We start from the raw sequence: 23,227 nt of genomic DNA, 5'->3' as shown, positions 1-23,227 counted from the left end.
AAAAAAAAATAGTCGAGTTTTGGCCGCTTTTGCCTACCTTCTGGCCCACTGTGTAATGTAATGTTCGATTTGCCTACATTTCATGCCGCTGAGTTTCAGCTAAAAGCGGCTAAATCGAAAATAAAGGATAAGGGATATGCATTCTTCTGAACATTGATTTGCAAGCCTCCACAGAATTGATTGAAGAATCTGTTATATTTGAAAAGGGCTATGTTGCACCTTTCCCCTTCTGATGTGAACAATCTTGATTTTTAGCATCGTCGTGAAAAAATAACTTGTGGGCGGCTTGAATATGCGGGGGTCAATGGTTGGTTGACTCTTAAAATTGAAATAAATTTGTGTCATCCTCGTTAGCAGATTTCGCATTATCATCATACTAAATCGATTTTTGCTTTACCAGGCGCCCAGACCCAAAGAAGTGCAACGCTGAGTTGCGAATTCACGCACTTTACTTTTTGGAAGACGCGACTTTTCTCTTTTGTCGTAGTGAACGGGTTTTTAAAAAATAATAAAAATCAATTTAAATTGCAACAAGCTGACGTTGATGACATCCAAGAACAGACTACTTTATTTAATGTTATTCACTTAAAATCAAACTTAGTTTAATTACAATTTGCTTATTAATTAATTTTAACATATTGTATTTATGAAATTGTTGATTAAGCATATTACTGTTAATTTGGATAATTCTTAAGAAATTTATTGTCTTTTTAATTTTCAACTACTTTATTTGTTTAGCATTTTAGTAAAAGGCCGGAAATGGAATTATGTTACAATTTGCTTAACAGTTCATCGTATTTATCAATAACACCGTCAGGTGTCTTTACATAATTATTTGTATATGTAACTACTCCCCCCTTTAAATCAGAATTCTCCTGAATTCTTGTATTTAATTTTATTTTTATATATTTGTATCTTTTAATAATGAGAGTAGCTACTAAGAAAATTATAATAATGCTTAATATATTGCAAATATGTGCTATACTTGTATTTATTTTCAATTTAAAAATGTTTTCCATATTTAATTTATGTTCTTCTACTATTTCATCAAAAGTTATTTTTGTTGTAAAATTCCTAATATCTTTATATTTTAAAGTTATAATATTTTCTTTAATTTCTTCAAACAAATTAGAAAAATAATAGTCGTTAATTTTAATTCAACAATTATTAAATCTTATTAGATAGTTTCCACTTATTATAGGTTTTTCTTGATTACATGTATTATTAATCTTTAAATTTATAGCATTTTTAATAAAAATTGTTTTTAAAATTCATTTGTATTATTTCGAGTTCTTTGCATTTTATAAGATTACAATTATTTCTTAATATACAATGTTTGCTTATTTTCATTTGTTCTAATGATTTATTATCTTCAAATAATAATGTTTTATTTTTATAGGTAAATATTTCCTATATTTTTGCATCTATTTCATTATTTTCATTGTTAGGTATTGGTATTATTTTTCTTATTTTTACATTTTCAAAATTTTTAGGTATTTTTATTCCAAATACTAGAAATGTATTATTTACCATTACTGTTCCCAATTGTAGATATTTAAGCTTATTATAATCGATATTATATTTTATGATTTCTTCATTAGTTAAAATATTCGGATGTATTATTCCATATTTAGCGGATACAACATTTTCTTGTATATGTTCTATTTTACTTTTTAAAAATTGAATTTTTGTGTATTGATCTAAGTATAAATTTTGTTTATATTCTTCATATATAAATTTATTTATTGAATTAAGTTCTTTTTCTATTTTTAATCTATCGCTTTTAACAATTTCTTTTAAATGTTCAATAGCTGATGCAAAATAATCGTTAATTTTAATTTGTTCGTTAAATGAGTCATTCGTTCGTAAAAGGTGTGTTTCTATAGTTTGTCTGTCGTTTTCGTCCATTGTTCCAAAAAGCCATTTTGACATACTGCCAATTGCATTAACTAAACCTCTTCTATTCCTACTTTTAACTGGCATAAGTGTCATTAATTTATTCCTTTTATCCAATAACTCTCTTTGTAGTATTTCTTTATTTTCTATTTTCACTAAGATTATATTGTCGGTCATGTCATTAATAATATTTTCTAATTGTTGAACGTCAATCATATGTAGTACTATGTCACTATCCTTTGGTATTTCCTGATCTCTAATCTGTAAGTCTATGAATCCATTTTGTTCCTATATTTAGGCTGTTCCTTGTGCCTAACTGCTTTATAATTTTTTATAAATCCTTCCTTTCTCTTTTCCTCATAATTTTCCTTTTTATGATTTAATTTATTTATAATCTTATTCTTTGTTTCTATTAAATTGTTTTTTACTATTTCCTCATCTACTTCATTACATCGTACCTGATTTGGTGTACATTTTATCGTTGAATGGAATCTTTCGTTATAATTTCTAATCGCTTTCTGTATTAGCTGTTTAACGGATAATTGTTTATTTAATTTGTATAACATTCTAAATTTTTCTGAAATTGTATTATGAAATCTTTCAATGTCTGCATTACCTGTATGACTGTTGGGTTTAGTTAAATGAAGTTCTATATGTTCTTCATTTAGAAATTCTTGGATTCTGGTAGCGTTAAATTCATTGTCAGCTACTATTTTATTTGGTTTTCCTATTTTAGTAAAATAGTCTTCTAATTGTTCGATGAAAGTAATATGATTTCTATCGGTTAAATGATATGCTACTCCGTATTTAGAAAATTTATCAATTATTGCTAAAAAATATAACATTTTTATAACGTATGTGTCTATATGGATTATTTCATTATTTTTTGTAGGTGTTTCGGTGATACAAAATTTAGGTTTGATAGGTCTCCTATCATATTTTACTTCTTGACATGTTTCGCATTGGTTAATTACTATTTGTATTAATTCTCCTAATTTCGGATAATAAATTTTATTTCTGAGTTGATTATATGTTTCTTGTATGCCTGAATGCATACTTTCTCTAATATGATATAGCGAAATATGTTTAACAGCTTTTTTTTGAATAAATTCCTACTTTTCCTTTTGTTATATATTTTCTAAATATTTCACCCAATCTATCGAAATCATATTCCGAAAAGAAAATAATTCTTTTGCCATCAATCATTTTTAGTTCTTCTATCTTGTTATTTGTTAAGATAATTTGTGTTTTATATTTGTTCACTATTTCATTTTTTATATAAAAATGATCTTGTAAGTTTTCGTCTGCTGAATGAATCGTTTGCATTGATGTATTATCATCAATATTATTAACTACGTTTAAGTAATTTTCTATATTTTCCTCAGTAATTTCATCTGTAGTTAATGTAAATACCTTTTCAAAATTCGGATACCGTAAAATTGGATGTGAGCTTATTAATTGTTTAAGTTTTACGAACGCTTCTATGTATGAATGATCTTTTGAATTAATTCGAACCCCTTTCTTTAAATATTTTGTAATTGGTTGTGCTACCTTTGCATAATCTTTAACAAATTTTCTATAATAGCCTGTTATACCTAAAAAACTCTTTATCTGTTTTTCCGTTCTTGGTAATTCTAATTCTTCTATTACTTTGATTTTATTTGGGTTAGGCTTCATGCCATCTTTTGTTAAAATATGCCCAAAAAAATCTGTTTCCTTTTTGAGAAAATTACATTTATCCATTTGAATTTTTAAATTTTTCGATTCTAGCACTTTTAAAATGTCTTTAATTGATTGTATATGCTCTTGTAACTAAAGATTAGTATATCATCTAGATATACAACGCAAGTTTTATTTATGAAATCTCGTAAAATTTCGTTCATGAGACGTTGAAAGGTTGCAGGTGCGTTCTTTAACCCGAATGGCATTCTAGTAAATTCATACAAGCCATGAGGAGTTACAAACGCTGTCTTACACCTATTTTCTTCTTTAATGGTAATTTGGTGGTAACCTTTTGCTAAATCCAATGTTGTAAAATATTGGGCACGTCCCAATTTATTTAATATGGATTCTATATTTGGTAATGGATATTTATCATCAATAGTTACTTCGTTTAATTTTCTGTAATCTACTACTATTCTATATTTTCCCTTCCATGAATTATCCATTTTCTTTGGAATTACTATCAAAGGACTGGAGTATCTGGAATTACTTTTTCTTATTATTCCTTGTTCTTCCATTTCTTTGATTTGATTTCGAACTTCTTCTTCGTGTTGAGGAGGGTATCTATATAATTTGGAATTAATTTGCTCTTCTGTGGTAGTTCTTATTTCATGTTGGATTTCGGTAGTACTAGTTAATTTTTCTCCTTCTTTAAATAATAAGTTTTCAAATTTTTTTAATAATTTCGTGATTTCTTTAAATTCTTCTGTATTTAAATGATCTAACTGAATTCCTTTAATTTTTTCATTCGTTGCTTCTAAAGTGCATATTTCACTGAAATTGAATGGTTTATTTAAAAAATCCGATTCTTTTTTATTTAGCGAAATTTTTCCTTCTATTAAATTTATCATTGTGTTTAAATGATTTAATAAATCAATTCCTATTATGAAATTATATTTCCTATTTTTTAATGGTGTTGATCGCCATCTCATATATGTATGCGTTTTCCGGTAAATTAAATTCTTTTGGTGCTTCAGTATGCACTTCGTGGGTAATTGTTTCTTTGCTAGTTACTGTACTAATAGTTATTTTATTTCTAAGTGGAATTTTTCGAAATTCGTTTAATTCTGAATCCACTAGACTTATATTTGCTCCGGTATCTATAAGTGCAACGTATTTTTTATTTTCAATTGTTATTATTATTCTGGGTAAGCTCTCCGAGGCTTCCTTGTAAAAAAATAGAATTATTCACTTCCTTACTATCTTCAAGTTCCTATAGCTTTGCCTAGGCGATTGCAAGCGATATTGGCTGCTACTGCTGCTAGGGTGTCCTGCTATTCGGGATCTTTCTTGATCGGTTTCTATATTATCTACTTCCATTGGCTCTCCTCTATCTAGCCTTAATTGGTTTGAGTTCATATTTCTTATTTCTCTACCTGAATTATTATCTCTGTAATCTTTATACGTTTGGAACCTTTGTCCATATTGATGAGAATTATTATCCCTATTTCCTTTGTGAAAGAAATTTTGTCTAATTTGATATGAATTGTTTTCACCATATCCTTTATTTTGTGAAAAATTTTGGACATTTTGCCTAACTTTTTTATATACAGGGGAATCTCGGGGAATCTGCATTCGGCAGCGAGCATAGTCGAAAAATAATATGCACCGGTGAATAACAATCTTGTGTATTATGCGTTATATATAAATTTTTTAAATATTTTTTTCTTGCAACTTACTTCTTTTTCCATACAGACTAAGAAACTAATTCGAAATTTTATGAAATATTTATCAATTTTAAACTATATTCATTATTTTGCGCAAAAAACGTAATCAAATTTTACTGTCGAATTGAAATTCAAAGTACTGCGGAGTTAAAAATATTTTATTAAATGTAACAGAAATTAGCTAAAATCTACTTTGATATGTGTAGATTACTATAAACAAAATAAAAATTAAAAAAAAAAATAGTCGAGTTTTGGCCGCTTTTGCCTACCTTCTGGCCCACTGTGTAATGTAATGTTCGATTTGCCTACATTTCATGCCGCTGAGTTTCAGCTAAAAGCGGCTAAATCGAAAATAAAGGATAAGGGATATGCATTCTTCTGAACATTGATTTGCAAGCCTCCACAGAATTGATTGAAGAATCTGTTATATTTGAAAAGGGCTATGTTGCACCTTTCCCCTTCTGATGTGAACAATCTTGATTTTTAGCATCGTCGTGAAAAAATAACTTGTGGGCGGCTTGAATATGCGGGGGTCAATGGTTGGTTGACTCTTAAAATTGAAATAAATTTGTGTCATCCTCGTTAGCAGATTTCGCATTATCATCATACTAAATCGATTTTTGCTTTACCAGGCGCCCAGACCCAAAGAAGTGCAACGCTGAGTTGCGAATTCACGCACTTTACTTTTTGGAAGACACGACTTTTCTCTTTTGTCGTAGTGAACGGGTTTTTAAAAAATAATAAAAATCAATTTAAATTGCAACAAGCTGACGTTGATGACATCCAAGAACAGACTACTTTATTTAATGTTATTCACTTAAAATCAAACTTAGTTTAATTACAATTTGCTTATTAATTAATTTTAACATATTGTATTTATGAAATTGTTGATTAAGCATATTACTGTTAATTTGGATAATTCTTAAGAAATTTATTGTCTTTTTAATTTTCAACTACTTTATTTGTTTAGCATTTTAGTAAAAGGCCGGAAATGGAATTATGTTACAATTTGCTTAACAGTTCATCGTATTTATCAATAACACCGTCAGGTGTCTTTACATAATTATTTGTATATGTAACTACTCCCCCCTTTAAATCAGAATTCTCCTGAATTCTTGTATTTAATTTTATTTTTATATATTTGTATCTTTTAATAATGAGAGTAGCTACTAAGAAAATTATAATAATGCTTAATATATTGCAAATATGTGCTATACTTGTATTTATTTTCAATTTAAAAATGTTTTCCATATTTAATTTATGTTCTTCTACTATTTCATCAAAAGTTATTTTTGTTGTAAAATTCCTAATATCTTTATATTTTAAAGTTATAATATTTTCTTTAATTTCTTCAAACAAATTAGAAAAATAATAGTCGTTAATTTTAATTCAACAATTATTAAATCTTATTAGATAGTTTCCACTTATTATAGGTTTTTCTTGATTACATGTATTATTAATCTTTAAATTTATAGCATTTTTAATAAAAATTGTTTTTAAAATTCATTTGTATTATTTCGAGTTCTTTGCATTTTATAAGATTACAATTATTTCTTAATATACAATGTTTGCTTATTTTCATTTGTTCTAATGATTTATTATCTTCAAATAATAATGTTTTATTTTTATAGGTAAATATTTCCTATATTTTTGCATCTATTTCATTATTTTCATTGTTAGGTATTGGTATTATTTTTCTTATTTTTACATTTTCAAAATTTTTAGGTATTTTTATTCCAAATACTAGAAATGTATTATTTACCATTACTGTTCCCAATTGTAGATATTTAAGCTTATTATAATCGATATTATATTTTATGATTTCTTCATTAGTTAAAATATTCGGATGTATTATTCCATATTTAGCGGATACAACATTTTCTTGTATATGTTCTATTTTACTTTTTAAAAATTGAATTTTTGTGTATTGATCTAAGTATAAATTTTGTTTATATTCTTCATATATAAATTTATTTATTGAATTAAGTTCTTTTTCTATTTTTAATCTATCGCTTTTAACAATTTCTTTTAAATGTTCAATAGCTGATGCAAAATAATCGTTAATTTTAATTTGTTCGTTAAATGAGTCATTCGTTCGTAAAAGGTGTGTTTCTATAGTTTGTCTGTCGTTTTCGTCCATTGTTCCAAAAAGCCATTTTGACATACTGCCAATTGCATTAACTAAACCTCTTCTATTCCTACTTTTAACTGGCATAAGTGTCATTAATTTATTCCTTTTATCCAATAACTCTCTTTGTAGTATTTCTTTATTTTCTATTTTCACTAAGATTATATTGTCGGTCATGTCATTAATAATATTTTCTAATTGTTGAACGTCAATCATATGTAGTACTATGTCACTATCCTTTGGTATTTCCTGATCTCTAATCTGTAAGTCTATGAATCCATTTTGTTCCTATATTTAGGCTGTTCCTTGTGCCTAACTGCTTTATAATTTTTTATAAATCCTTCCTTTCTCTTTTCCTCATAATTTTCCTTTTTATGATTTAATTTATTTATAATCTTATTCTTTGTTTCTATTAAATTGTTTTTTACTATTTCCTCATCTACTTCATTACATCGTACCTGATTTGGTGTACATTTTATCGTTGAATGGAATCTTTCGTTATAATTTCTAATCGCTTTCTGTATTAGCTGTTTAACGGATAATTGTTTATTTAATTTGTATAACATTCTAAATTTTTCTGAAATTGTATTATGAAATCTTTCAATGTCTGCATTACCTGTATGACTGTTGGGTTTAGTTAAATGAAGTTCTATATGTTCTTCATTTAGAAATTCTTGGATTCTGGTAGCGTTAAATTCATTGTCAGCTACTATTTTATTTGGTTTTCCTATTTTAGTAAAATAGTCTTCTAATTGTTCGATGAAAGTAATATGATTTCTATCGGTTAAATGATATGCTACTCCGTATTTAGAAAATTTATCAATTATTGCTAAAAAATATAACATTTTTATAACGTATGTGTCTATATGGATTATTTCATTATTTTTTGTAGGTGTTTCGGTGATACAAAATTTAGGTTTGATAGGTCTCCTATCATATTTTACTTCTTGACATGTTTCGCATTGGTTAATTACTATTTGTATTAATTCTCCTAATTTCGGATAATAAATTTTATTTCTGAGTTGATTATATGTTTCTTGTATGCCTGAATGCATACTTTCTCTAATATGATATAGCGAAATATGTTTAACAGCTTTTTTTTGAATAAATTCCTACTTTTCCTTTTGTTATATATTTTCTAAATATTTCACCCAATCTATCGAAATCATATTCCGAAAAGAAAATAATTCTTTTGCCATCAATCATTTTTAGTTCTTCTATCTTGTTATTTGTTAAGATAATTTGTGTTTTATATTTGTTCACTATTTCATTTTTTATATAAAAATGATCTTGTAAGTTTTCGTCTGCTGAATGAATCGTTTGCATTGATGTATTATCATCAATATTATTAACTACGTTTAAGTAATTTTCTATATTTTCCTCAGTAATTTCATCTGTAGTTAATGTAAATACCTTTTCAAAATTCGGATACCGTAAAATTGGATGTGAGCTTATTAATTGTTTAAGTTTTACGAACGCTTCTATGTATGAATGATCTTTTGAATTAATTCGAACCCCTTTCTTTAAATATTTTGTAATTGGTTGTGCTACCTTTGCATAATCTTTAACAAATTTTCTACAATAGCCTGTTATACCTAAAAAACTCTTTATCTGTTTTTCCGTTCTTGGTAATTCTAATTCTTCTATTACTTTGATTTTATTTGGGTTAGGCTTCATGCCATCTTTTGTTAAAATATGCCCAAAAAAATCTGTTTCCTTTTTGAGAAAATTACATTTATCCATTTGAATTTTTAAATTTTTCGATTCTAGCACTTTTAAAATGTCTTTAATTGATTGTATATGCTCTTGTAACTAAAGATTAGTATATCATCTAGATATACAACGCAAGTTTTATTTATGAAATCTCGTAAAATTTCGTTCATGAGACGTTGAAAGGTTGCAGGTGCGTTCTTTAACCCGAATGGCATTCTAGTAAATTCATACAAGCCATGAGGAGTTACAAACGCTGTCTTACACCTATTTTCTTCTTTAATGGTAATTTGGTGGTAACCTTTTGCTAAATCCAATGTTGTAAAATATTGGGCACGTCCCAATTTATTTAATATGGATTCTATATTTGGTAATGGATATTTATCATCAATAGTTACTTCGTTTAATTTTCTGTAATCTACTACTATTCTATATTTTCCCTTCCATGAATTATCCATTTTCTTTGGAATTACTATCAAAGGACTGGAGTATCTGGAATTACTTTTTCTTATTATTCCTTGTTCTTCCATTTCTTTGATTTGATTTCGAACTTCTTCTTCGTGTTGAGGAGGGTATCTATATAATTTGGAATTAATTTGCTCTTCTGTGGTAGTTCTTATTTCATGTTGGATTTCGGTAGTACTAGTTAATTTTTCTCCTTCTTTAAATAATAAGTTTTCAAATTTTTTTAATAATTTCGTGATTTCTTTAAATTCTTCTGTATTTAAATGATCTAACTGAATTCCTTTAATTTTTTCATTCGTTGCTTCTAAAGTGCATATTTCACTGAAATTGAATGGTTTATTTAAAAAATCCGATTCTTTTTTATTTAGCGAAATTTTTCCTTCTATTAAATTTATCATTGTGTTTAAATGATTTAATAAATCAATTCCTATAATGAAATTATATTTCCTATTTTTTAATGGTGTTGATCGCCATCTCATATATGTATGCGTTTTCCGGTAAATTAAATTCTTTTGGTGCTTCAGTATGCACTTCGTGGGTAATTGTTTCTTTGCTAGTTACTGTACTAATAGTTATTTTATTTCTAAGTGGAATTTTTCGAAATTCGTTTAATTCTGAATCCACTAGACTTATATTTGCTCCGGTATCTATAAGTGCAACGTATTTTTTATTTTCAATTGTTATTATTATTCTGGGTAAGCTCTCCGAGGCTTCCTTGTAAAAAAATAGAATTATTCACTTCCTTACTATCTTCAAGTTCCTATAGCTTTGCCTAGGCGATTGCAAGCGATATTGGCTGCTACTGCTGCTAGGGTGTCCTGCTATTCGGGATCTTTCTTGATCGGTTTCTATATTATCTACTTCCATTGGCTCTCCTCTATCTAGCCTTAATTGGTTTGAGTTCATATTTCTTATTTCTCTACCTGAATTATTATCTCTGTAATCTTTATACGTTTGGAACCTTTGTCCATATTGATGAGAATTATTATCCCTATTTCCTTTGTGAAAGAAATTTTGTCTAATTTGATATGAATTGTTTTCACCATATCCTTTATTTTGTGAAAAATTTTGGACATTTTGCCTAACTTGTCCTGATCTAATATCTTTACCTACATATTTTTCGTTATAATTATTGTAATTTCCTCTATTATCATTATTATGATATTGTCCGTACTGTCCTAGATATTTTTCGTTATAGTTATTGTAATTTCTTTTACTATTATTATAATGATTTTGTCCGTGTGAGGTTTTGGATTTTTTAAATTCTGGCCTAATACACGTATCTTCGTATCTTCTTTTAGTCATAATATCTATGATATTGTAAAGGTCCTGTTCCTCATATATTTTGTCTAGTAATGTCCCCTGTGTCATTTCTTTAATTGTGTTAACTAAAAGGCTGTCTATGTTAGTTAAATCTATCCCTATATCGTCTTTGTAGTATACTTTTATTTCGTCCGACTTATATTTGATTTTTCGATAACTCTGATTTGTATTGATAACTCACTTACCGTATTCGCTTTCATACCACATATCCTCCTGTAAATGTCATGAGGTTCGATGTCCGGTTTGTATCGAAGTTTTAACGCCTTCTTTATTTCTGTCCAGTTGTCAGGGTGGGGTATGTTAATTATTACGTCCTTTGCTTCTCCTTGTATCGTCTTGTAGTACACTGCTCGAGTAGCTTCCTTCTTTGTTTCGTCATCTCTGATATTTGACAGCAGATATTCTATGCTGCTCATAAAGGAGTTTATGGTTACGTCTCCTTGTCCGGTGAATGTTGGTATATGTTGAATATTTTTTATGACTCTTTGTATATCGTTGTTATTAGAATGTCGCTGTTGTAATTCGACGTATGCTAGGCGTAGTTGCTCCAGCTGCGTTTCTCTACGGTTAAGTTGCTCTAATAGCTCCATATTCGGATTTTGGATCTGTTCCTGCTGCGCCATCCTTCTTCTTCTATCAAACGTTCGCTGCCTTGATGATTCAATTTTTACTATTTTTGTTTCGTCACTTCACTTGTTTATTGATTTGGTGAATTCACGCTTTCTTTGCTTAAGTCGTGTTCACTGTAAATCTGTTTTTCTTCACTTGTTTATTGATTTGGCGAATTCACGCTTTCTTTACTTAAGACGTGTTCACTGCAAATCTTTTTATACTCTCGCAACAAAGTTGTTGTTTTTTGTTGTTTTACGTATTTATGGTGAATTTACGCCGTTAATGAGGTCGCTTTTCACTGCACAAATTTTTTTATTTTATAAAATTATTTATTCTTGGGTGGATTTACGCCTTTTTGTTTTAAGGACGTTTTCACTTCACAAAAATGTTTCTTTTATATTATTTTATTCTCTAGAGGGTCCGGTCAACTTCCTAAGTTGGCTACGGATTCGCAGAGTTATTTTGGGGATTATAAGTTTAACTATCACTATCCTTTGTAATTAGTTACAAGGATTACCGACTGCTCCACTTTTCTCTTTTGTCGTAGTGAACGGGTTTTTAAAAAATAATAAAAATCAATTTAAATTGCAACGAGCTGACGTTGATGACATCCAAGAACAGACTACTTTATTTAATGTTATTCACTTAAAATCAAACTTAGTTTAATTACAATTTGCTTATTAATTAATTTTAACATATTGTATTTATGAAATTGTTGATTAAGCATATTACTGTTAATTTGGATAATTCTTAAGAAATTTATTGTGTTTTTCATTTTCAACTACTTTATTTGTTTAGTATTTTAGTAAAAGGCCGGAAATGGAATTATGTTACAATTTGCTTAACAGTTCATCGTATTTATCAATAGCACCGTCAGGTGTCTTTACATCAGTGTTGTCCAACGTGACTGTGTGCACGTTATGCTTGTGTTGGTTATTAGCGTACATTCGGAAAGCTACGAGCAGACAACACGAATACGGAACAGTGCGTACAAATAAGTAAACGTACTTTTTAAAAATTACGGTCAACTAAATTATCTATATTTATTTCTTTATTATATTGCTTAATTCTAATGAGATCAGAAATGTGATTGTTTGATAGTATAGCTGAGAATTTAATTGTAAATAAAATTTTCTTTTGTAATTATCAAGAAGACTTTTTCGGGCGTCTCCCTCGATATTTACAAGATTTTTGTGACAATGTTCATAATGTCTTTTTATATCATGTTTGCTACAACGCTTTATTATTTTATAACAAATTAAGCATTCTGCATGCTTTTCATTGTTCTCAATAAAAAATAACATATTTCCCAAATTTGTTGGAACATTTTTAGTGCGTTCTGTTTTCTAGCGTTAACTGATCGCAAAATTCTTCTTTGATTGGCTACGAAGTTGAATACAGTAGCACAATCGTGCTTTCACAGACACTTGTCGCGACATGTTGGTGTGAGCTGTCTGGCTTGTCCGTGCGCTATTGCGTGCATAGGCCGTGGACAACGCTGCTTTACATAATTATTTGTATATGTAACTCGCGCGTTCCTTATGAATGAAATTGTTTTTGTTGTAGCATGAAACATTTAAATGTTCTAATTAGAATACATTTGTAGCGGAAGCGCAAATATTGACCAATCATAAAGCACTTGCGCATACGATTGGTTGTTGTTTGTGTAACTTGCGCATTTTTTATTCATTTTTTGCAAGTAATCGTTAGAAGGAATTGTGAGGAACATATATATGTGTGTATGCTTGCATGCGTGTACATCTCTTTTGGCATTAGAAAAAATATGGAATTCAGTTAGACAACCAGAAATCAATGTGATCAGTGGTCCTGATTGCATAGGAAACCTTTATGTTACAACTTGAAATATTTTGCCGAAGTTCAAATCCCGCCAGAAATTCTACAATTTTATTTTTAATATTTATGTTTTTTTATTTTATTTTACTTTAAAATTAATCAGAATTACATTGATTATTTTTACATTCTCCCATAAGTTAATTGCTTTTTATTACAAATTTATCTAATATTCCCTAATGCATATGAGCAAGATCAGCTGCGCAAGCAATCTCTGTTCTCATGTTCCTTTATATTGTGGTATACACTTGCTTGGTTCCCTTATCGAGTGGTAAACATATTCGATTTGTTCCCCTTTTGAGTGGTGTGTTCCTTTATAGTGTTCGAAATTTTTTCGATGTTCCCTAATGTCAAATAACATTTTGGCATAGCTAACATTTGCTCCTTCTTATTATTATACGTTCTTTCGTGATGATATATTTTATTGACATTATTGATGTGTTAATAGAATATAGTTTAAAAAATCAGACCGCCAAAGAAGATAAGCTGTTAAGTATAGAATTGATGTTGATGGAATTTCTATTTATGATCCCAAACAATATGCCAGGAGATGACTAGACTTCATGGGATTAAGAGAATTTCAATTATCAATAATTTTCAAATTAACCGGCTATACGTTTTCGCGTTTATGAGTAAGAATTTTTCATTATATTGAAAATTTTACTCTAATATAATTTAATGTTAGCCACAGAAACATGTGGAGGGGTCTGTTGGTATAAAAATAAAGACTAATATCTGAAAATAAAATATTAATTTCTTTAATAACAAGTAAGGAAGGGCTAAGTTCGGGTGTAACCGAACATTTTATACTCTCGCAATTTATTTATTTAACTTTAGTTATATTACATAATACACAATTTGACCCACATATTCGTCATATATATTGTATAAAGTCCATTGAAAGTTGGAAACCATAATATTAGGTTAGAAGCGCCGAGGTCCTCGTGTTCGATATATGGGGCCTTAAAAACCGATGGTCCGATCTCGGCGATTTTTAGAATGGGGCTGCACCACTATTAACATAGTATTTGTGCAAAGTTCTGCTTCGATATCTTCACTAGTACTTACTTTATATATTGTAAAGTAAACGATTCAGATTGTCTTCAAAGTTCTGGTATATAGGAAGTAGGCGTGGTTATGAAGCGATTTGGCCTATTTTCAAACATATCATTGGGATATAAGGAAACTATTACAAACCAAGTTTCATTGAAATCGGTCAAGTAGTTCCAGAGATATGGTTTTTGACCCATAAGTGGTCGACGCCACGCCCATTTTCCATTTTGTAAAAAAATTTGAGTGCAGCTTTCATCTGCCATTTCTTATGTGAAATTTAGTGTTTCTGACGTTTTTCGTTAGTGAGTTAACCCACTTTTAGTAATTTTCAACCTAACTTTTGTATGGGAGGTGGGCGTGGTTATAATCCGAATACTTTCATTTTTGACTGTATTAGGAAGTGGCTAAAAAACACGACTGCAGAAAGTTTAGCTTATATAGCTCTATTGGTTTATTTATGTACAAAAAACTTAGTATGGGACGGGTCCACGCCCACTTCCCCAAAAAAATTACATCCAAATATGCCCCTTCATAGTGCGATCCTTCATACCAAATTTTATTTCCATAGCTTTATTTATGGCTTAGTTATGGCACTTTATGTGTTTTCGGTTTTCGCCATTTTGTGGGCGTGGCAGTGGTCCGATTTTGCTCATTTTCGAAAGCAACCTTCCTATGGTGCCAAGAAATAAGTGTGCCAAGTTTCATCAAGATATCTTAATTTTTACTCAAGTTACAGCTTGCAAAGACGGACGGACAGACAGACATTCGGATTTGAACTCCACTCTTCACCCTGATCACTTTGGTATATATAACCCTATATCAGACTCGTTTAGTTTTAGGTGTTCCAAATAACCGTTATGTAAACAAAACTATAATACTCTCTTTATCAACATTTGTTGCGAGAGTATAAATATTGAAAAACGCGAGTCATTTGCGCTCATACAACCAAAAAGGTAAGTTGAATGGATTTGTTGATATGTTTTATTATAATTTATATATAATTAATTAATTTTTAACATTATTCCAGCAGCATACAACAATCAAACATATAACCAAAAAGATAAGTTGAATGGATTTGTTGATATAATTATTATTATTTATTAATAAATATATTATTCAGATTTTATAATTATTATCATATAATTAATCTTTTTTTACCTTCAATTAACTTTTTTTCAGAATTTATAATTACAAATATTTAGTTAATTTTTTTTCAGATTTTATAATTACTATTGTTTAATTAGTCATTTTTCAGCTTTGGCTGGCAGGGAAATTATGAAAAAAAAACAAATTTCAAAAAAAAAAAAATACTCTTACACACACCTGCCGTAATATTTAAAAGCCAACAATGAAACAACACAGAAACCGACAAATATGAAAATATACAAACAAACGTAAATATATTCAAACACTTGTCGTAATGTACAAATACGCAAAGGCAACTACAACAAATTATACAAAAAAGAACTTTATACCTCAAAGCCGAAGAATACTTTTCCTTAGCAGTTCGAACAATTCAGGGTTTTTGTTGACTATCGCGAGTCATTAACTCGTTCACAGTCGATACGTATTGAGTCGTCGAGTTGCACAATTTTACCAAAGTTATAATAAATTTTTTATCATAAAGAGCTTGACTTCGGAAGAGATCAAACTTATGCATCCATTTTTACAGCATTATCATCCATATGTGGTTAAAATGCAAACCAAAACTCTTCTACCACAATATTTGGGAATGTATAGAAAAAACTCTTGAAAGCGGTCAACAATAGTTTGTGGTTATGCGCAATGTATTTGGTTCTCATCTTGACTTGAACTTGAAAGGTATTGCCGTGGATCGTGAAGCGTCAGAAAAGCAATTGTAAAAGTGTTTACATACTTATAAAGATTATAACGAATTTTATAAAGCTAAAAGTAAGAATTGAAATTGAGGAGGAAGTCAACAAGAAATTATTAGACACATTGTCAAGTGATGCTGATTCTATGCTATTCGCTCTTAGTCGACATACATCATGGATAATATGATACGAAACTCTTCTCTTTTGCTTGTTGAGATATATATATATATAAATGTATATATTTTCGTACTTAAGTCAATTTTATAAGACAAAATTTTCAATTTTTAAATTCCACACCTACGAAGTCGCACGTGACCAATTTTAAGGAGTTACCAAAACCACAAATCTTCTGAACAAGTTTTTTTTTATTGTAATTGTATACAAATTTACTATTTATCCCAAAATTTGCCGAGCTTGCTGCTTATATTTGCGATGCAGTGGGAACAAGTGTTGTTTTTTAATGTCGCACGGGACATTAAAATATAGGATAATAAGAGAGCAAAAACTTACAGTTATTTGCAATCGCATGCTTTCTTATGTATTTTATTTTGCTCTTTGTTTATAAAGGTTTTACACAAAGCAAAAAATTATACATGATATGTTTCTTTAACAATTTTGACGAAAAAACAAATGCAGCGGAAAAGTCGAAATGAGAAAACTAGCTCATATTCGACTTGGCTTTGGTATATCTCGTAATTGGTTATGAATTAATTTAATATAAATAAATTTAAATATTTTCGTATGACCTTGTAATTCCAATAATGTTTAATATTTTGTCTGTGGTGGACCTTCTGGCGGAAATGCCCATATACCGAATTTCATTAAAATAGGTGGAGTGGTTTCTGAGATATGGTTTATGACCTATAATGGATGACGCTATTTATTTGAAAACATCTGTGTTTAAAAAACACACACACACAAACAACAAATGAACCAACATATCGTTCATTTACATGAATAGTGTCATAACTCAGAAAACACGATTTTTGCACTCAGATAGACAAAGCAAACTACAATAAATTATACAAAAAATAACTTTACACTTTAAAGTCGCATAATACTGTCCCTTAGTATATCGGGGTCGACTTTAGTATACTATCCCAAAATTTGGATGATAAAATGGGTACCGTTGGAAAGAGGTGATTCTCCAGATTAAGAGATATTCCAGATATTCGCACTTGAACGTGTATCTTGAATTTTCCCGATATATATTGAAGTTTTTATTAATATTTTGCACACTTTATTCACTTAAACTTTACCACATAGTTTCTGCACATTTTGTTTTTAATTATGACGCAAACAGATGTAAATAAATATTTAACATTTTATACAAATCTTCATTTCAACAATAACAAAAATGGTTGCAGGTTGACAAGTAATAAGTGTTGCTATTTTATTGCCATTATTGATATGTTAACAGAATATAGGTAAACAAAACCAGGCCACCAAAGCAGCTAATAGCGTTTTTAGACAGGAGCTAATTGATCAATTTAAAGGCCTCTGCTCGATTTTAATTTCTTATGAGAAATTTAGTGTTTAAGACGTTTTTCGTTAGTGAGTTAACCCACTTTTAGTAATTTTCAACCTAACCTTTTTATGGGAGGTGGGCGTGGTTATTATTCGATATCAACTATTTTCATGGTGTTTGGTGGGGTACGTAAGACAATCGACTGCAGAATGTTTGGTTTATATACATAGCTTCATTGGTATGCGAGATATAAACAAATAACCGATTTGGGGGCGGGGCCACGCCCACTTCTCCAAAAAAAGTATATCCAAATATGCCCCTTTCTAGTTCGATCCTTTATTCCAAATTTTACTGTTATAACTTTATTCATGGCTTAGTTATGACACTTTATGTGTTTTTAGTTTTCGCCATTTTGTGGGCATGGCAGTGGACCGATTTTGCCCATTTTCGAAAGCAACCCTCTCACGGTCCCAAGGAACAATTCCAAGTTTCATTAAGATATATATATTCCCATATCTAACTTTTTTATTTCTTGGTGACACAAACAACCGTCATGTGAACAAAACTATAATACTCTGTGCAACATGTTTGCGAGAGCATAAAAACTGAATTTAATTGCTATTTATTTAAAATTGTTCATCGATGAGAGATATAAAATTGTTCATCGGTAAAGCTTTATTACCGTTGTGAACTGTAGGTTCGCAAGCTTTTGCAGATATTATCGGAGAACTAGTAGAGTATAGCGAACAACCGGTACTCCTTGAGGGAGATAAAATATATGTAAGGCATTTCATATCGTATTTTAGTTATCATAATCCAATTGTAAATATTATAGATACCAATCCCTCAGAACCCAGAAATGATAATTGATTTGGAGATTGCTTTATAAAATGTGCATAATAAATTTATAAAATGTGAATTTAAGAAAGTGTTGGTCACTCCACCACATTTTTATCCTTCCCTCTCGCTAGTTTTCTTTCATACAAAATGATATGCATTTCTTGGAATATCAATAAGAAGTATAACTTCTTCCGCGCGTAGGGACTCCACGCACATTTTAAGTTTTTTATCATAAAGAGCTTTACTTCGGAAGAGATCGAACTTATGCATCCATTTTTACAGCAATATCATCCATATGTGGTTAAAATGCAAGGCAAAACTCTTCTACCACAATATTTGGGAATGTATAGAAAAACTGTTGAGAAAGGTCAACAATAGTTTGTGGTTATGCGCAATGTATTTGGTTCTCATCTAACTATAAACAAAAATACACACATTTGACTTGAAAGGTATTGCCGTGGATCGCGAAACGTCAGAAAAGAAATTATAAAAGTGTTTCCATACTTATAAAGATTATAACGAATTTTATAAAGCAAAAAGTAAAAATTGAAATTGGGGAGGAAGTGAAAAAGAAATTGTAAGACACATTGTCAAGTGATGCCGATTCTATGCTATTCGCTCTTAGTCGACATACATGACTGCGTTCGAGCCGAAGAGGAAACATTGCAGGGCGAAAGCTCTCAACCGTCTACACGTAGCGAAAACAGCGAAAACGAGGATTGTGATGATATATTTTATTGACATTATTGATGTGTTAACAGAATATAGTATAAAAAATCAGACCGCCAAAGAAGCTAAGCTGTTAAGTATAGAATTAATGTTGATATTTATGATCCCGAACAATATGCCAAAAGATGTCTAGACTTCATGGGATTTAAGAGAATTTTATTTGAATTAACAACATAAAAAATAATAGTAATATTTGTAAGGTTCACGTTGTTGCTTTGTTAAGAAATTGTTTGTCACTGTATTGAAATAGTGATGTGAATCATAAATTGAGTAAATTGCAAATTTCAATTATCAATAATTTTCAAATTAACCGGCTATACGTTTTCGCGTTTATGAGTAAGAATTTTTCATTATATTGAAAATTTTACTCTAATATAATTTAATGTTAGCCACAGAAACATGTGGAGGGGTCTGTTGGTATAAAAATAAAGACTAATATCTGAAAATAAAATATTAATTTCTTTAATAACAAGTAAGGAAGGGCTAAGTTCGGGTGTAACCGAACATTTTATACTCTCGCAATTTATTTATTTAACTTTAGTTATATTACATAATACACAATTTGACCCACATATTCGTCATATATATTGTATAAAGTCCATTGAAAGTTGGAAACCATAATATTAGGTTAGAAGCGCCGAGGTCCTCGTGTTCGATATATGGGGCCTTAAAAACCTATGGTCCGATCTCGGCGATTTTTAGAATGGGGCTGCACCACTATTAACATAGTATTTGTGCAAAGTTCTGCTTCGATATCTTCACTAGTACTTACTTTATATATTGTAAAGTAAACGATTCAGATTGTCTTCAAAGTTCTGGTATATAGGAAGTAGGCGTGGTTATGAAGCGATTTGGCCTATTTTCAAACATATCATTGGGATATAAGGAAACTATTACAAACCAAGTTTCATTGAAATCGGTCAAGTAGTTCCAGAGATATGGTTTTTGACCCATAAGTGGTCGACGCCACGCCCATTTTCCATTTTGTAAAAAAATTTGAGTGCAGCTTTCATCTGCCATTTCTTATGTGAAATTTAGTGTTTCTGACGTTTTTCGTTAGTGAGTTAACCCACTTTTAGTAATTTTCAACCTAACTTTTGTATGGGAGGTGGGCGTGGTTATAATCCGAATACTTTCATTTTTGACTGTATTAGGAAGTGGCTAAAAAACACGACTGCAGAAAGTTTAGCTTATATAGCTCTATTGGTTTATTTATGTACAAAAAACTTAGTATGGGACGGGTCCACGCCCACTTCCCCAAAAAAATTACATCCAAATATGCCCCTTCATAGTGCGATCCTTCATACCAAATTTTATTTCCATAGCTTTATTTATGGCTTAGTTATGGCACTTTATGTGTTTTCGGTTTTCGCCATTTTGTGGGCGTGGCAGTGGTCCGATTTTGCTCATTTTCGAAAGCAACCTTCCTATGGTGCCAAGAAATAAGTGTGCCAAGTTTCATCAAGATATCTTAATTTTTACTCAAGTTACAGCTTGCAAAGACGGACGGACAGACAGACATTCGGATTTGAACTCCACTCTTCACCCTGATCACTTTGGTATATATAACCCTATATCAGACTCGTTTAGTTTTAGGTGTTCCAAATAACCGTTATGTAAACAAAACTATAATACTCTCTTTATCAACATTTGTTGCGAGAGTATAAATATTGAAAAACGCGAGTCATTTGCGCTCATACAACCAAAAAGGTAAGTTGAATGGATTTGTTGATATGTTTTATTATAATTTATATATAATTAATTAATTTTTAACATTATTCCAGCAGCATACAACAATCAAACATATAACCAAAAAGATAAGTTGAATGGATTTGTTGATATAATTATTATTATTTATTAATAAATATATTATTCAGATTTTATAATTATTATTATATAATTAATCTTTTTTTACCTTCAATTAACTTTTTTTCAGAATTTATAATTACAAATATTTAGTTAATTTTTTTTTCAGATTTTATAATTACTATTGTTTAATTAGTCATTTTTCAGCTTTGGCTGGCAGGGAAATTATGAAAAAAAAACAAATTTCAAAAAAAAAAAATACTCTTACACACACCTGCCGTAATATTTAAAAGCCAACAATGAAACAACACAGAAACCGACAAATATGAAAATATACAAACAAACGTAAATATATTCAAACACTTTGTCGTAATGTACAAATACGCAAAGGCAACTACAACAAATTATACAAAAAAGAACTTTATACCTCAAAGCCGAAGAATACTTTTCCTTAGCAGTTCGAACAATTCAGGGTTTTTGTTGACTATCGCGAGTCATTAACTCGTTCACAGTCGATACGTATTGAGTCGTCGAGTTGCACAATTTTACCAAAGTTATAATAAATTTTTTATCATAAAGAGCTTGACTTCGGAAGAGATCAAACTTATGCATCCATTTTTACAGCATTATCATCCATATGTGGTTAAAATGCAAACCAAAACTCTTCTACCACAATATTTGGGAATGTATAGAAAAAACTCTTGAAAGCGGTCAACAATAGTTTGTGGTTTTTTGTTTTTAGCCACAGAAACATGTGGAGGGGTCTGTTGGTATAAAAATAAAGACTAATATCTGAAAATAAAATATTAATTTCTTTAATAACAAGTAAGGAAGGGCTAAGTTCGGGTGTAACCGAACATTTTATACTCTCGCAATTTATTTATTTAACTTTAGTTATATTACATAATACACAATTTGACCCACATATTCGTCATATATATTGTATAAAGTCCATTGAAAGTTGGAAACCATAATATTAGGTTAGAAGCGCCGAGGTCCTCGTGTTCGATATATGGGGCCTTAAAAACCTATGGTCCGATCTCGGCGATTTTTAGAATGGGGCTGCACCACTATTAACATAGTATTTGTGCAAAGTTCTGCTTCGATATCTTCACTAGTACTTACTTTATATATTGTAAAGTAAACGATTCAGATTGTCTTCAAAGTTCTGGTATATAGGAAGTAGGCGTGGTTATGAAGCGATTTGGCCTATTTTCAAACATATCATTGGGATATAAGGAAACTATTACAAACCAAGTTTCATTGAAATCGGTCAAGTAGTTCCAGAGATATGGTTTTTGACCCATAAGTGGTCGACGCCACGCCCATTTTCCATTTTGTAAAAAAATTTGAGTGCAGCTTTCATCTGCCATTTCTTATGTGAAATTTAGTGTTTCTGACGTTTTTCGTTAGTGAGTTAACCCACTTTTAGTAATTTTCAACCTAACTTTTGTATGGGAGGTGGGCGTGGTTATAATCCGAATACTTTCATTTTTGACTGTATTAGGAAGTGGCTAAAAAACACGACTGCAGAAAGTTTAGCTTATATAGCTCTATTGGTTTATTTATGTACAAAAAACTTAGTATGGGACGGGTCCACGCCCACTTCCCCAAAAAAATTACATCCAAATATGCCCCTTCATAGTGCGATCCTTCATACCAAATTTTATTTCCATAGCTTTATTTATGGCTTAGTTATGGCACTTTATGTGTTTTCGGTTTTCGCCATTTTGTGGGCGTGGCAGTGGTCCGATTTTGCTCATTTTCGAAAGCAACCTTCCTATGGTGCCAAGAAATAAGTGTGCCAAGTTTCATCAAGATATCTTAATTTTTACTCAAGTTACAGCTTGCAAAGACGGACGGACAGACAGACATTCGGATTTGAACTCCACTCTTCACCCTGATCACTTTGGTATATATAACCCTATATCAGACTCGTTTAGTTTTAGGTGTTCCAAATAACCGTTATGTAAACAAAACTATAATACTCTCTTTATCAACATTTGTTGCGAGAGTATAAATATTGAAAAACGCGAGTCATTTGCGCTCATACAACCAAAAAGGTAAGTTGAATGGATTTGTTGATATGTTTTATTATAATTTATATATAATTAATTAATTT

At 30.0% G+C, this 23,227-nt stretch overlaps 1 protein-coding gene and 1 pseudogene across 1 annotated transcript in view; both read left to right on the top strand.

Annotated features, from left to right (window-relative positions):
- Nucleotides 1-7,029: 7,029 nt before the first annotated feature.
- Nucleotides 7,030-23,227, top strand: part of LOC128923437 (uncharacterized) — a 489,012-nt gene continuing 472,814 nt past the window's right edge. Inside the window, exon 1 of the mRNA XM_054235712.1 lies at nt 7,030-7,634. The gene's annotated coding sequence lies outside the window, so the exon portion shown is untranslated. The remainder of the gene's footprint in view (nt 7,635-23,227) is intronic.
- LOC128923476 (phosphatidylinositol 5-phosphate 4-kinase type-2 alpha-like) lies at nt 15,943-19,443 on the top strand (annotated as a pseudogene).

The sequence above is a fragment of the Zeugodacus cucurbitae genome, chromosome Y (genome assembly GCF_028554725.1).
Source record: "Zeugodacus cucurbitae isolate PBARC_wt_2022May chromosome Y, idZeuCucr1.2, whole genome shotgun sequence".
NCBI lineage: Eukaryota > Metazoa > Arthropoda > Insecta > Diptera > Tephritidae > Zeugodacus > Zeugodacus cucurbitae.
Note: the sequence above shows the minus strand (reverse complement) of the source record. Positions and strands in the feature narration are given on the sequence as shown.